This window comes from Pristiophorus japonicus, unplaced genomic scaffold (genome assembly GCF_044704955.1).
Source record: "Pristiophorus japonicus isolate sPriJap1 unplaced genomic scaffold, sPriJap1.hap1 HAP1_SCAFFOLD_252, whole genome shotgun sequence".
Lineage (NCBI taxonomy): Eukaryota > Metazoa > Chordata > Chondrichthyes > Pristiophoridae > Pristiophorus > Pristiophorus japonicus.
This window is the reverse complement of record NW_027252252.1, coordinates 489,520-504,314: the sequence shown is the minus strand read 5'-3', so window position 1 is coordinate 504,314 and position 14,795 is coordinate 489,520. Positions and strand designations below refer to the sequence as shown.

The 14,795-nt window shown below is 46.4% G+C and overlaps 1 non-coding gene across 1 annotated transcript; it reads right to left on the bottom strand.

The window, feature by feature from the left end:
• Positions 1–12,052: 12,052 nt before the first annotated feature.
• On the bottom strand, positions 12,053–12,140 carry trnap-cgg (transfer RNA proline (anticodon CGG)). Its single transcript is given in 2 exon segments — positions 12,053–12,088; positions 12,105–12,140. It is a non-coding gene; the product is annotated as a tRNA-Pro (tRNA).
• Positions 12,141–14,795: the final 2,655 nt, after the last annotated feature.

Genomic DNA, 14,795 nt, shown 5'->3' with positions numbered 1-14,795 from the left:
GACGAGGAAATTCCCTCTTCCTTTTTGCTTCTTTTCATGAAACCACTCTCTCTCTTATCACGTCCCTTGCCCCAGAGGCCCTTGGTGGTCACCATTATGTAAGGGGTGGTTTTCGGAGGGTCAGCTTTCCCTTCTGCCATTAAATGAATCGCTCCAACACCGTTGGTTCTAGACACTTGAATTATAAAGGGGCTGTGACAGACTTGGGCAAACAATCGGTTTCAAGATAGGAAGCAGGTATGGCTTTATTGTGTTTAAAAGGAAGTAAAAGGCACATCTTTAATAACACACACAGAATAGTAATAGCAATAGACACTAAGGGGTACAACACGTTGAATAAATTGTCAACATACAGCCTATGGGGAAAAGAATATAGCTTAAACTCTAAATGGGGTAAAGAGGCAAATGCAGATACATTTACACGAGTTATCCTAGCCTCCTCCGCTCTCAATTCCCCTGACTAACTAAGTTATAGCTCTGGGGGTTCAGGAGCTATGCTCACCAATCGATTTTGACAGTTGCCGGTGAATCGCGGTTTCGGGGTTCACTGCACTTGGCCTTCTAGGCGAGCCGTATCCCGGACGGAGGAGAGGACTTCAGACTGCGTAGTCTTCAGTTGGGGTGATGCGGTAAGTTGCGTTTTGGATGTATGGAGTAAGTACCCACTTTCTTTGGTTAGGAATAGTTTTAGTTAGTCCTTTTTGGTAATTTCTCACCCGTTGGTCGTTCACAAGTAGATTGTAGAGTGGAAATAAATGTCGATTCTTCGGTTTTTGCTGAGTTGGTTTCGGTTGGTCGTTTCGCTGGTTGTGGTGGCCCGGGTTGTCAATTTGGTTGCTGACAACCTTCCGTTTCGTGGACCTCGTGCTGTTTGCATGCTCGGTCGGTCCTTGATGATTTCTTGCAGTTTTCTCCACTACTCCATTTCTTCACTCCCCACCTCCGGCTGCTTGTGTTCTTTTCCTTGTAAAACTGGGAATAGATATATCCCAAAAAGGCTTCCTTATCTCCCACCAAATCTGGCCCAGCTCTTTGTTTCAAGGGAGCTGCTCATTAGTTTTGAGCTCTCTTCTTTGTCAGAATTTGTCGGGCTTGTTCAGCAGTAATTTGATTGAGTTGTGTCGTTTAGATAATGGTTGGTAATTTGATTATCTATTAGCGGGTGAATTGGTGTTGCATAGTTCCCCCAGACAGTCTGGGATCCTTAATACACGAATTTGCTTCACAGAGGTTAGCCCCATGTCATGTATTCGGTAACTCTTTTTTCGCAGCCAAAATGTTGTAGAATCTTAAAATTGATATGCTGCTTCCCAGAGATGTTTAGGGGATCTCAGGCTTCTGTAATTTAGGTACAAATTTAATTCTCTTTTTATGAGTTAAAACACTGTGGGGGCTCCATGAATGCATCCCCTTTCATCCCCAGCAGGCCTCGTCTTCCTCTTTAAACTCATTTGTGTCCCGAAGTTTGTCCTTCCATTTTAAAAGTCCAGAAAGGGATTCTTCTCCTCTGCAGGGGAACAGGTATAAGGAATCTTTGCGAAATATTGGTAAATTCTACATCTCCAAAGCAAGTAAAGCAGTATTAAATATGGAAACCAAAACTGCACGCAGTATTCCAGGTCTTGCCTTACCAATCTCCTTTATAACTGCAACAAGACTTCTCTGCTTTTCTACTCCATCCCCTTTGCAATAAAGGCCAAGATTCCATTGGCCTTCTGATCAATTGCTCTACCTGCAAACTAACCTTTTGTGTTTCATGCACAAGTACCCGCAGGTCCCGCTGTTACTGCAACACTGTGCAATTTTTCTCCATTTAAATAATAACTTGTCTTTGATTTTTTCTGCCAAAGTGCATAACCTTGCACTTTCCAACATTATACTCCATCTGCCAAATTTTTGCCCACTCACTAAGCCTGGCTATGTTATTTTGCAGATTTGTTGTGTCCTCCTCACACATTGCTTTTCCTCCAATCTTTGACGACGTTACACTCGGTCCCTTCTTCCAAGTCGTTAATATAGATTATAAATAGTTGGGGTCCCAGCACTGATCCCTGCAGCACGCCACTAGTTACTGTTTACCAACCAGAGAATGAACCATTTATCCCGACTTTCTGTTTTCTGTTAGTTAGCCAATCCTCTATCCATGCTAATATATTACCCCCAACCCCGTGAACTTTTATCTTGTGCAATAATGTTTTATGTGGCACCTTGTCAAAATGCCATCTGGAGGTCCATATACACCACATCCATTGGTTCCCCTTTATCCACCCTGTTCATTACATCCTCAAAGAATTCCAGCAAATTTGTCAAACATGAATTCCCTTTCATAAATCCATGCAGACTCTGCCTGACTGAATTATTTTTTTCCAAAAGTCGGAGGAGCAGTGACCGGAGGAGGTGTGAGCAGCGGCCTATAAAGGCCCAGCGGGAGTCCGGGGATCGGCGGCCGTCGAAGCAGCAGCGGCTGGAGGAGCAGCGAGCAGCGATCTGCAGCTGGTGCAGGTCAAAAGTAAGAAAGAAGTCAAAAGCAATCAAAGGGTGACGTCACAGCCAAGAGGGTAAGTGATTGGCTGGTTGAGTGGTGAGTAGTTTTCTGTTTCTTTGTCTTTCTTCTTGTTCTTAGCAGCAAGAAACCTTTGGCATGTTGCCAAATTAAGTAATCTAATGGTTAAGTCATGGCAGGAGAGCTCGGACACGTGTCATGCTCCTCCTGTGCTATGTGGGAAGTCAGGGGCGCTTCCAGTGTTCCTGATGACTACATGTGCAGGAAGTGTATCCAGCTGCAGCACCTAACAGGCCGCATTGCGGCACTGGAGCTGCGCATGGTGTCACTCTGGAGCATCCGCGATGCTGAGGATGTCGTGAATAGCACGTTTAGTGAGTTGGTCACTCCGTGGGTAAAGGTTACTCAGGCAGATAGGGAATGGGTGACCATCAGGAAGAGCAGTGGAAGGAAGGTAGTGCAGGAGTACCCTGGTGTCATCCCCCTGCAAAACAGATACACCACCTTGGGTCCTGTTGGAGGAGATGACTCATCAGGGGAAGGCAGCAGCAGCCAAGTCCATGGCACCTGGGGTGGCTCTGCTGCATAGGAGGGCAGGAAAAAGAATGGGAGAACTATAGTGATAGGGGATTCTATTGTAAGGGAAAAGATAGATGTTTCTGCGGCTGCAATCGAGACTGCAGAATGGTATGTTGCTCCCTGGTGCAAAAGTCAAGGATGTCTCGGAGCGGCTGCAGTGTATTCTGGAGGGGAAGGGTGAACAGCCAGCTGTCGTGGTACATATCGGTACCAACGATATCGGAAAAAACAGGATGAGGTCCTACAAGCTGAGTTTAGGGAGCTAGGAGTTAAATTAAAAAGTAGGATCTCAAAGGTAGTAATCTCAGGATTGCAACCAGTGCCACGTGCTAGTCGGAGTAGAAATTGCAGGACAGCTCAGATGACTATGTGGCTTGATGAGTAGTGCAGGGGGGAGGGATTCAAATTCCTGGGACATGGGAACCGGTTCTGGGGGAGGTGGGACCAGTACAAAGCGGACGGTCTGCACCTGGTCAGAACCGGAACCAATGTCTAGGGGAGTGTTTGCTAGTGCTGTTAAGGAGGGGTTAAACTAATATGGCAGGGGGATGGGGACCTATGCAGGGAGATAGAAGGAAGTAAAATGGGTGCAGAAGCAAAAGATAGAAAGAAGAAAAATAAAAGTGGAGGGCAGAGAAACACAAGGCAAAAATCAAAAAGGACCACATTACAGCAAAATTCTAAAGGGAGAAAGTATGTTAAAAAGACGAGCCTGATGGCTCTGTGCCTCAATGCGAGGAGTATTCGTAATAAGGTGGAAGAATTAACTGCATCAACAGCAGTTAACAAATTTGATATAATTGGGATTACAGAGACATGGCTCCAGGGTCACCAAGGCTGGGAACTCAACATCCAGAGGTATTCAACATTCAAGAAGGATAGACAGAAAGGAAAGGGAGGTCGGGTAACGTTGCTGGTTAAAGAGGAAATTAACGCAATCGTAAGGAAGGACATTAGCTTGGATGGTGTGGAATCTGTATGGATAGAGCTGCGGAATACCATAGGGCAGAAAACACTCATGGGAGTTGTGCACAGACAACCAAACAGTAGTAGTGAGTTTGGGGACAGCATCAAACAAGAAATTACGGATGCGCAAAGGTACAGCAGTTATCATGGGCAACTTTAATCTGCATAGACATTGTGCTAACCAAACCGAGATGCGGGAGTGCGTGGTTGGTGAGGCCTATAAAAGGCCCAGCGGCAGCGAGAGGCGGCGGCAGTCCGAGAGGCGGGAGTGCGTGGTTGGTGAGGCCTATAAAAGGCCCAGCGGCAGCGACAGGCGGCGCCAGTCCGAGAGGTGGGAGTGCATGGTTGGTGAGGCCTATAAAGACCCAGCGGCAGCGAGAGGCGGCGGCAGTCCGAGAGGCGTACCTGTGCAGCTGCAGCGGGGAGAGAAGGCAAAAAAGAAGTAGAAAGAAATCAAAAGGTGACGTCAGAGCCAAGAGGGTAAGTGATTAGTGAGTAGTTTTTCTCTTTTCTTTTTTCTCTTCTATATCAGTGAGTAACTTTTAACATTGTTGTTGCCAATTTAAGTGTATCTAAGGGTTAAGTCATGGCAGGAGAGCTCGGTCGGGTGTTATGCTCCTCCTGTACCATGTGGGAACACAGGGACGACTCCAGTGTCCCTGACGACTCTATCTGCAGAAAGTCTATCCACCTCAAGCTCCTGACGGTCTGCGTTGCGGAATTGGAGCTGAGGGTGGATTCACTCTGGAGCATCCACGATGCTGAGAATGACGTGAGTATCACGTGTAGCGAGTTGGTCTTACCGCAGGAGAAGGGTCCACAGCCAGCTAGGGAATGGAAGACCAGCAGGAGGAGTAGTGCAAGGAACGTAGTGCAGGAGTCCCCTGTGGTCATCCCCCTGCAAAAAAGATGCACTGCTTTGGGTACTGTTGAGGGGGATGACTCATCAGGGGAGGGCAGCAGCAGCCAAGTTCATGGCACCGTGGCTGGCTCTGTTGCACAGGAGGGCAGGAAAAAGTGTGGGAGAGCGATAGTGATAGGGGATTCGATGGTGAGGGGAATAGATAGGCGTTTCTGCGGCCGCAACCGAGAATCCAGGATGGTATGTTGCCTCCCTGGTGCAAGGGTCAAGGATGTCTCGGAGCGGGTGCAGGACATTCTAAAAAGGGAGGGAGATCAGCCAGTTGTCGTGGTGCACATTGGTACCAACGACATAGGTAAAAAAAGGGATGAGGTCCTACAAAATGAATTTAAGGAGCTAGGAGCTAAATTAAAAAGTAGGACCTCAAAAGTAGTAATCTAGCGATTGCTAACAGTGCCACGGGATAGTCAGAGTAGGAATCGCAGGATAGCACAGATGAATACGTGGCTTGAGCAGTGGTGCAGCAGGGAGGGATTCAAATTCCTGGGGAATTGGAACCGGTTCTGGGGGAGGTGGGACCAGTACAAACTGGACGGTCTGCACCTGGGCAGGACCGGAACCAATGTCCACGGGCGAGTGTTTGCTAGTGCTGTTGGGGAGGATTTAAACTAATATGGCAGGGGGATGGGAACCAATGCAGGGAGACAGAGGGAAACAAAAAGGAGGCAACAGCAAAAGACAGAAAGGAGATGAGGAAAAGTGGAGGGCAGAGAAACCCAAGGCAAAGAACAAAAAGGGCCACTGTACAGCAAAATGCGAAAAGGACAAAGGGTGTAAAAAAAACAAGCCTGAAGGTTTTGTGTCTTAATGCAAGGAGTATCCGCAATAAGGTGGATGAATTAACTGTGCAAATAGATGTTAACAGATATGATGTGATTGGGATTACGGAGACGTGGCTCCAGTATGATCAGGGCTGGGAACTCAACATCCAGGGGTATTCAACATTCATGAAAGATAGAATAAAAGGAAAAGGAGGTGGGGTAGCATTGCTGGTTAAGGAGGAAATTAAGGCAATAGTTTGGAAGGACATTAGCTTGGATGATGTGGAATCTATATGGGTAGAGCTGCAGAATACCAAAGGGCAACAAACGTTAGTGGGAGTTGTGTACAGTTATAATGGGTGACTTTAATATGCACATAGATTGGGTTAACCAAACTGGAAGCAATACGGTGGAGGAGGATTTCCTGGAGTGCATAAGGGATGGTTTTTTAGACCAATATGTCGAGGAACCAACTAGGGGGGAGGCCATCTTAGACTGGGTGTTGTGTAATGAGAGAGGATTAATTAGCAATCTCGTTGTGCGAGACCCCTTGGGGAAGAGTGACCATAATATGGTGGAATTCTGCATTAGGATGGAGAATGAAACAGTTCATTCAGAGACTATGGTCCAGAACTTAAAGAAGGGTAACTTTGAAGGTATGAGGCGTGAATTGGCTAGGATAGATTGGCGAATGATACTGAAGGGGTTGACTGTGGATGGGCAATGGCAGACATTTAGAGACCGCATGGATGAACTGCAACAATTGTACATGCCTGTCTGGCGTAAAAGTAAAAAAGGGAAGGTGGCTCAACCGTGGCTATCAAGGGAAATCAGGGATAGTATTAAAGCCAAGGAAGTGGCATACAAATTGGCCAGAAATAGCAGCGAACCTGGGGACTGGGAGATATTTAGAACTCAGCAGAGGAGGAAAAAGGGTTTGATTAGGGCAGGGAAAATGGAGTACGAGAAGAAGCTTGCAGGGAACATTAAGACGGATTGCAAAAGTTTCTATAGATATGTAAAGAGAAAAAGGTTAGTAAAGACAAACGTAGGTCCCCTGCAGTCAGAATCAGGGGCAGTCATAACGGGGAACAAAGAAATGGCAGACCAATTGAACAAGTACTTTGGTTTGGTATTCACTGAGGAGGACACAAACAACCTTCCGGATATAAAAGAGGTCGGAGGGTCTAGTAAGGAGGAGGAACTGAGGGAAATCCTTATGAGTCGGGAAATTGTGTTGGGGAAATTGATGGGATTGAAGGCCGATAAATCCCCAGGGCCTGATGGACTGCATCCCAGAGTACTTAAGGAGGTGGCCTTGGAAATAGTGGATGCATTAACAGTCATTTTCCAATATTCCATTGATTCTGGATCAGTTCCTATGGCGTGGAGGGTAGCCAATGCAACCCCACTTTTTAAAAAATTTGGGAGAGATAACAGGGAATTATAGACCGATCAGCCTGACATCGGTCGTGAGTAAAATGATGGAATCAATTATTCAGGATGTCATAGCAGTGCATTTGGAAAGAGTTGATATGATAGGTCCAAGTCAGCATGGATTTGTGAAAGGGAAATCATGCTTGACAAATCTTCTAGAATTTTTTGAGGATGTTTCCAGTAGAGTGGACAAGGGAGAACCAGTTGATGTGGTATATTTAGACTTTCAGAAGGCTTTCGACAATGTCCCACACAAGAGATTAATGTGCAAAGTTAAAGCACATGGGATTGGGGGTAGTGTGCTGACATGAATTGAGAAATGTTTGTCAGACAGGAAGCAAAGAGTAGGAGTAAATCGGGACTTTTCAGAATGGCAGGCAGTGACTAGTGGAGTGCCGCAAGGTTCTGTGCTGGGGCCCTAGCTGTTTACACTGTATATTAATGATTTAGACGAGGGGATTAAATGTAGTATCTCCAAATTTGCGGATGACACTAAGTTGGGTGGCAGTGTGAGCTGCGAGGAGGATGCTATGAGGCTGCAGAGCGACTTGGATAGGTTAGGTGAGTGGGCAAATGCATGGCAGAAGAAGTATAATATGGCTAAATGTGAGGTTATCCACTTTGGTGGTTAAAACAGAGAGACAGACAGATTAGGAAAAGGGGAGGTGCAACGAGACCTGGGTGTCATGGTACTTCAGTCATTGAAGGTTGGCATGCAGGTACAGCAGGCGGTTATGAAAACAAATGGCATGTTGGCCTTCATAGCGAGGGGATTTGAGTACAGGGGCAGGGAGGTGTTGCTACAGTTGTACAGGGCCCTGGTGAGGCCACACCTGGAGTATTGTGTACAATTCTGGTCTCCTAACCTGAGGAAGGACATTCTTGCTATTGAGGGAGTGCAGCGAAGGTTTACCAGTCTGATTCCCGGGATGGCGGGACTGACCTATCAAGAAAGACTGGATCAACTGGGCTTGTATTCACTGGAGTTCAGAAGAATGAGAGGGGACCTCATAGAAACGTTTAAAATTCTGACGGTGTTAGACAGGTTAGATGCAGGAAGAATGTTCCCAATGTTAGGGAAGTCCAGAACCAGGGGACACAGTCTTAGGATAAGGGGTAAGCCATTTAGGACCGAGATGAGGAGGAATTTCTTCACCCAAGAATGGGGAACCTGTGGAATTCTCTACCACAGAAAGTTGTTGAGGCCAATTCACTAAATATATTCAAAAAGGAATTAGATGAAGTCCTTACGACTCGGGGAATCAAGGGGTATGGTGAGAAAGCAGGAATGGGGTACTGAAGGTGCATGTTCAGCCATGAACTCATTGAATGGTGGTGCAGGCTAGAAGGTCCGAATGGCCTACTCCTGCACCTATTTTCTATGTTTCTATGTTTCTAAATACAGTGGAGGAGGATTTCCTGGAGTGTATTAGGGATGGTTTTCTTGACCAATATGTCGAGGAACCAACTAGAGGGCTGGCTATCCTAGACTCGGTGATGTGGAATGAGAAAGGACTAATAGCAATCTTGTTGTGCGAGGCCTCTTGGGGAAGAGTGACGACAATATGGTACAATTCTTTATTAAGATGGAGAGTGGCACAGTTAATTCAGAGACGAGAATCCTGAACTTGAGGAAAGGTAACTTCAATGGTATGAGATGTGAATTGGCTAGAATAGACTGGCAAATGAAACTTAAAGGGTTGATGGTGGATAGGCAATTGCAAACATTTAAAGATCATATGGATGAACTTCAACAATTGTACATCCCTGTCTGGAGAAAAAACTGAAACGGGGAATGTGGCTCAACCGTGGCTAAGAAGGGAAATTAGGGATAGTGTTAATTCCAAGGAGACGCATATAAATTGGCCAGAAAAAGCAACAAACCTGAGGACTGGGAGAAATTTAGAATTCAGTCGAGGAGGACAAAGGGTTTAATTAGGAGTGGAAAAATAGAGTATAAGAGGAAGCTTGCAGGGAACATAAAAACTGACTGCAAAAGCTTCTGTAGATATGTGAAGAGAAAAAGATTAGTGAAGACAAACGTAGGTCAATTGCAGTCAGAATGAGGTGAATTTATAATGGGGAACAAAGAAATGGCAGACCAATTGAACAAATACTTTAGTTCTGTTTTCACGAAGGAAGATACATATAACCTTCCGGAAATAATTGGAAACCGAGGGTCTAGCGAGAAGTAGGAACTGAAGGAAATCTTTATTAGTCAGGAAATTGTGTTCGGCAAATTGATGGGATTGAAGGCCAATAAATCCACAGGGCCTGATAGTCTGCATCCCAGAGTATTTAAGGAAGTAGCCCTAGAAATAGTGGATGCATTGGTGATCATTTTCCAACAGTCTATCGACTCTGGATCAGTTCCTATGGACTGGAGGGGAAATAATGTAACACCACTTTTTAAAAAAGGAGGGAGAGAGAAAATGTATAATTATAGACCGATTAGCCTGACATCAGTAGTGGGGAAAATGCTGGAATCAATTATTAAAGATGAAATAGCAGCACATTTGTAAAGCAGTGACAAGATCTGTCCAAGTCAGCAAGGATTTATGAAAGGGAAATCATGCTTGACAAATCTTCGAGAATTTTTTTAGGATGCAACTAGCAGAGAGGACAAGGGAAAAACAGTGGATGTAATGTGTTTGAAAATTCAAAAGGCTTTTGACAAGGTCCCACACAAGAGATTAGTTTGCAAATTTAAAGCATATGGTATTGGGGGTAATGTATTGATGTGGTTAGAGAACTGGTTGGCAGACAGGTAGCAGGGAGCAGGGATAAATGGGTCCTTCTCAGTATCGCAGGCAGTGACTAGTGGGATGCCACTGGACTCAGTGTTAGGACACCAGCTATTTACAATATACATCAACGATTTAGATGGAATCAACGGAATTGATTGTAATATCTCCAAGTTTGCAGGTGACTCTAAGCTGGGTGGCGGTGTGAGCTGTGAGGAGGATGCTAATAGGCTGTAGGGTGACTTGCACAGTTTCGGTAAGTGGGCAAATACATGGCAGATGGAGTATAGTGTAGATAAATGTGAGGTTATCCACTTTGGTGGCAAAAACGTGAAGGCAGAATATTATCTGAATGGTGACAGATTAGGAAAAGGGGAGGTGCAACGTGACCTGGGTGTCATGGTACATCAATCATTGGAAGTTGGCATGCAGGTACAGCAGGCGGTGAAGAAGACACATGGCATGTTGGTCTTCATAGCTGGGGAATTTGAGTATTGGAGCAGGGAGGTCTTACTGCAGATTTAAAGGGCCTTGGTGAGGCGTCACCTGGAATATTGTGTATCAGTTTTGGTCTCCTAATCTGAGGAAGGATGTACTTGCTATTGAGGGAGTGCGGCGAAGGTTCACCAGACTTATTCACGTGATGGCAGGACTGACATATGAGGAGAGACTGGATCGACTGGGCCTGCATTCACTGGAGTTTAGAAGAATGAGAGGGGATGTCATAGAAACATATAAAATTCTGACGGTACTGGGCAGGTTCGATGCAGGAAGAATGTTCCCGATGTTTGGGGAAGTCCAGAACCAGGGGCAGAGTCTCAGGGATAAGGGGGAAGCCATTTAGGACCGAGATGTGGAGAAACTTCTTCACTCAGAGAGTTGTTAACCTGTGGAATTCTTTGCCACAGAGAGTTGTTGATGCCAGTTCGTTAGATATATTCAAGAGGGAGTTAGATGTGGCCCTTAAGGCTAAAGGGATCAAGAGGTATGGATAGAAAGCAGGAAAGGGGTACAGAGCTGAATGATCAGCCATGATCTTATTGAATGGTGGTGCAAGCTCGAGGGGGCGAATGGCCTTCTCCTGCACCTTTTTTCTACGTTTCTATGTTTCTATGTCCTGCTACTGTTTTTTTGATAATGGAGGCCAACATTTTCCCAACCACAGATGTTAGGCTAACTGGTCTATAGTTTCCTGCTTTTTGTCTGCCTCCTTTTTTAAATAGGGGCATTACATTTGCAGTTTTCCAATCTGCTGGGTCCTCCCCAGAATCCAGGGAGTGCATGTCCACAGATCCCTGAAAGTCGCAGGCCAGGTAGCTAATGTGGTTAAGAACGAATATGGAATGCTTGCCTTTATTAGCCGAGGCATAGAATACAAGAGAAGGGGTCGGTGGGGCAGGTTTGGCCACTGCTGGAGTACTGCGTGCAGTTCTGGTCGCCATATTACAGGAAGGACATGATTGCACTGAAGAGGATACAGAGGAGATTTACGAGTCTGTTGCCGGGAGTGGAGAATTTAAGCCATGAGGACAGATTGGATAGGCTGGATTTGTTTTCCATGGAACAGAGCCTGAGGGGAGACTTCATTGAGGTGTATAAAGTTATGAGGGGCCTAGATATAGTGGATAGAAAGGGCCTATTTCCCTTAGCAGATGGGTCATCAACAAGGAGGCATAAATTTAAAGTCATTGGTAGAAAGTTTAGAGGGGAAATTTCTTCAAGTAGAGGGTTGTGGGTGTCTGGAACTCACTGCCTGAAAGCGTGGCAGAGGCAGAAACCCTCACCACATTTTAAAGGTGCTTGGATGTGCACCTGAAGTACCGTAACCTGCAGGGTTATGGACCTAGAGCTGGAAAGTGGGATTAGGCTGGATAGCCTCTTGTTGGCCGACGCAAACACGATGGGCCGAAATGGCCTCCTTCCGTGCTGTAAACTTCTATGATTCTATGATCTCCTTCACAAAGAGTTGAGGTGCGTGTGAGGTGACTTGGGCACATCTTTCCTCACGTGACAACATTTCAAAGGCAACTCAACGACTGAAAAGCACTTTGGGGCATCATGAGTTCCTGACAGACGCTGCAGAAATGCAAGTCTTTCTTTGCAAAAGTTCGATGCAAATTCAAAATTCGCGGCAAAATGAGGGCTCGTCCGGGATTTGAACCCGGGACCTCTCGCATATTTCAAATAACAACCCCGAAGCGAAAATCATACCTCTAGACCAACAAGCCAACTATGTAGTTTATTTGTAGATAAGGTGTAACCATTATTAAGCATTTTTAGTTTGTTGCTATTCCTGATTTGAGGAGCACATGAGACGGAATCAGTGACTTTGTCTTTTTGACATGTCTTCTGAAGCGCCACACGGTCCCACTCCTGCAATCAATGAGCTGTCGGGACGTTAATGTATCCATCATCATCATCTTCATAGGCGGTCCCTCGAAATGAGGATGACTTGCTTCCACGCCAAAAAAGGATGAGTTCATGGTAGTATGGTGTTACTCCTCCCTGTGCGATCCCCAAGTTTGGCCAGGGAGCGTACAGCACCTTTGGTGCCTGACCTGACGGCCTCTGCGTTTCACTCAACAAGTGAGACACCATAAGTAAAGAATAATCGTGAGTTGACAGACAACCAAAAAGTGGGAAGCTATTCTGATCCCGGCAGGAACTTCTATATTTCTGAAAATGTCCCACCAAGGTGGAATTGTGATCTCTAGAATCTTTCTCCCTATCTCAATTGTTTTCTGTTCTCGAGAATCGAAAAGTTTTCGTGAGATAACTACAGCTGCTAGCAGAGCAGTAAGTTGTTCGGGTAGTGGGGGAATTTCATCGCCAAATGAACAAATAATCCTGCAGGTTTGTAATGTTTTCTCTCACACTGAGGTGAACAGTGGAGGGTTCAGGAATGGGGACAATCCGTTCCTGGGACACTTGAACTTCTGCCTCGGGTTTAAAGCAAAAACTGCTGTCACTGACCGGACACCAGAAGTGTCCATGTTGGTAGTGGGGCGCACTGGTGGTGACACAATATGTCCCACCCCCGATGTATGCTCCCTGTGGAGGGACATGGTTTTGTGCCATTACCTCCATGGTACAGTTGACAGACTGTGCACCAGCAGCTTTAAACCCACACTGTGGTTTAGAATAGGTGTTCAAGTGCTGGGGACACAGTATTATGTGTGCACCCGGAGAGGTCAGTTCCCGTCACAGCGTGTTCCCACTTTATGACATCGGGTGGGACTGCTGTGAAATGAACATGTGCACCTGCTTGAATGACTCCAATGTTCTCCACCCTGTATACAGTGTGGGAAGGGCTGCCCCACCCATGACCGACATCCTTAGTACTATCCCCATGATGGTGTGATTAGAACATCGCGATCGACTGGGACAGGGTAAGTTTCAGAAGCTAGGCCGAGCTGGCACGGGCTTCGTGAGTTACTGTACGGGTGGAGGGCTGCGAGGTGCTTGTTACTGATCCAGGAGGGGACTAAACCTTGTTTTAAATCCTCCAGGTTGTTGCGGCCCTCGCCCAAAATCCATGCCCCGTACAGCACACACACTTCGTTCTGTGCAACCTGGTCAGAAGCATTCCTATCTTCCCGTATGAGTGCATTCCCTGTCTGTGCATGTTTTTCCAGCTCAGCCACGATTTCCTTTAAATGGATCATCATAGCCTGGTCCTCGTGTAGCTCTGAGCCTTCTCCTGTGTTTTCTACTTTCATGATGTTTCTCAGTTGGTTCTTTAGACCATTTATCTGCATGTGTAGTTCTATATCGTCCAGGCTATTTATCACAGAGGATCCTGCATGATATGCAGTTAAAATGTCGTTCAAGGTGCCCCTTCTAGGTCTTCCCGTGCCCATGGTGTCCCTCGCGTATAGGATGTATATATCTGTTTTGTCTACATTCTCAAATTCTAACTCATAAAAGTTCTTGAACATTTCTCTGAGTAGGGCCTGGTATAGCTGCTCTGTTTCCTTCGGGCACCAGTCAGGTATATGCACCTCGGTAAAGTTTAAAATAACTGAAGCTACTGCATAATGTAGCCCCTGGTATAACACCTTTTCGGTTGGTACCAATACTAATCCATTCCCGAGTCACTTGGTGCTGGTCGGACACCTTTCTATTATTGTTCTCACTGGCGGGGTCGTGGGCAGGGGTTTCTTAATGCATGCTATAAGTTTGGTGGTGTTAATTGGGAGTGGGGAGTGTGGGACCACACACCCGTGTAGGCTGGAATCCCACCCCATCCCTTCCCCGTCATCTTGCCATTGCCTGGCAAAGGTGATTGATATGTCTGCAGGACAGATCTCCTCTGACCACCACATGCAGACGTAAATTCCCTGTTCAGACTCCCACCACTTGTTCTAACACACCTTCACTCCTCCCCGTGTCCCCGTGATGATACGGTACGTGTCATTCCCGAGTCTTTCCCAGTCAGAGTGCTGATCCCCCACATCCTTGCTCAGCTTCCTGAGCCAGCACCATCTACCCAGGGCAATCTTTCCTTTACAAGTCAAACACACGTTTTCCCTCCGTGACACTGACCCACGCTGCAACGACCCGTATCCTGGGGCATGGAACGGAGGCCTCCCCAGAGGTAAACCCTTCCTGGCTGGAGTAGTGGGTGGAATGAGACCCCATCCACCCTGGCCACCTTCCCTCGTGGGCGTACACGGCGAGCTCTTCCACACCCGGGGTGCCACCCCCTGCAGTCACGATCGGTGCTCTCTCTCCTGAGACCATAAATGGGGGATTCTTCCACGTCTCCTCAGCTGTCGCTGCTCATCCTTATCAGGGTGAGCAGGAAAAGGACCCTGTTCATGTTGTTATCGATCTTGTAGTGCCTCTTTTACTGCCGACAAGGTGGGGTCTTTTCCTTTCCC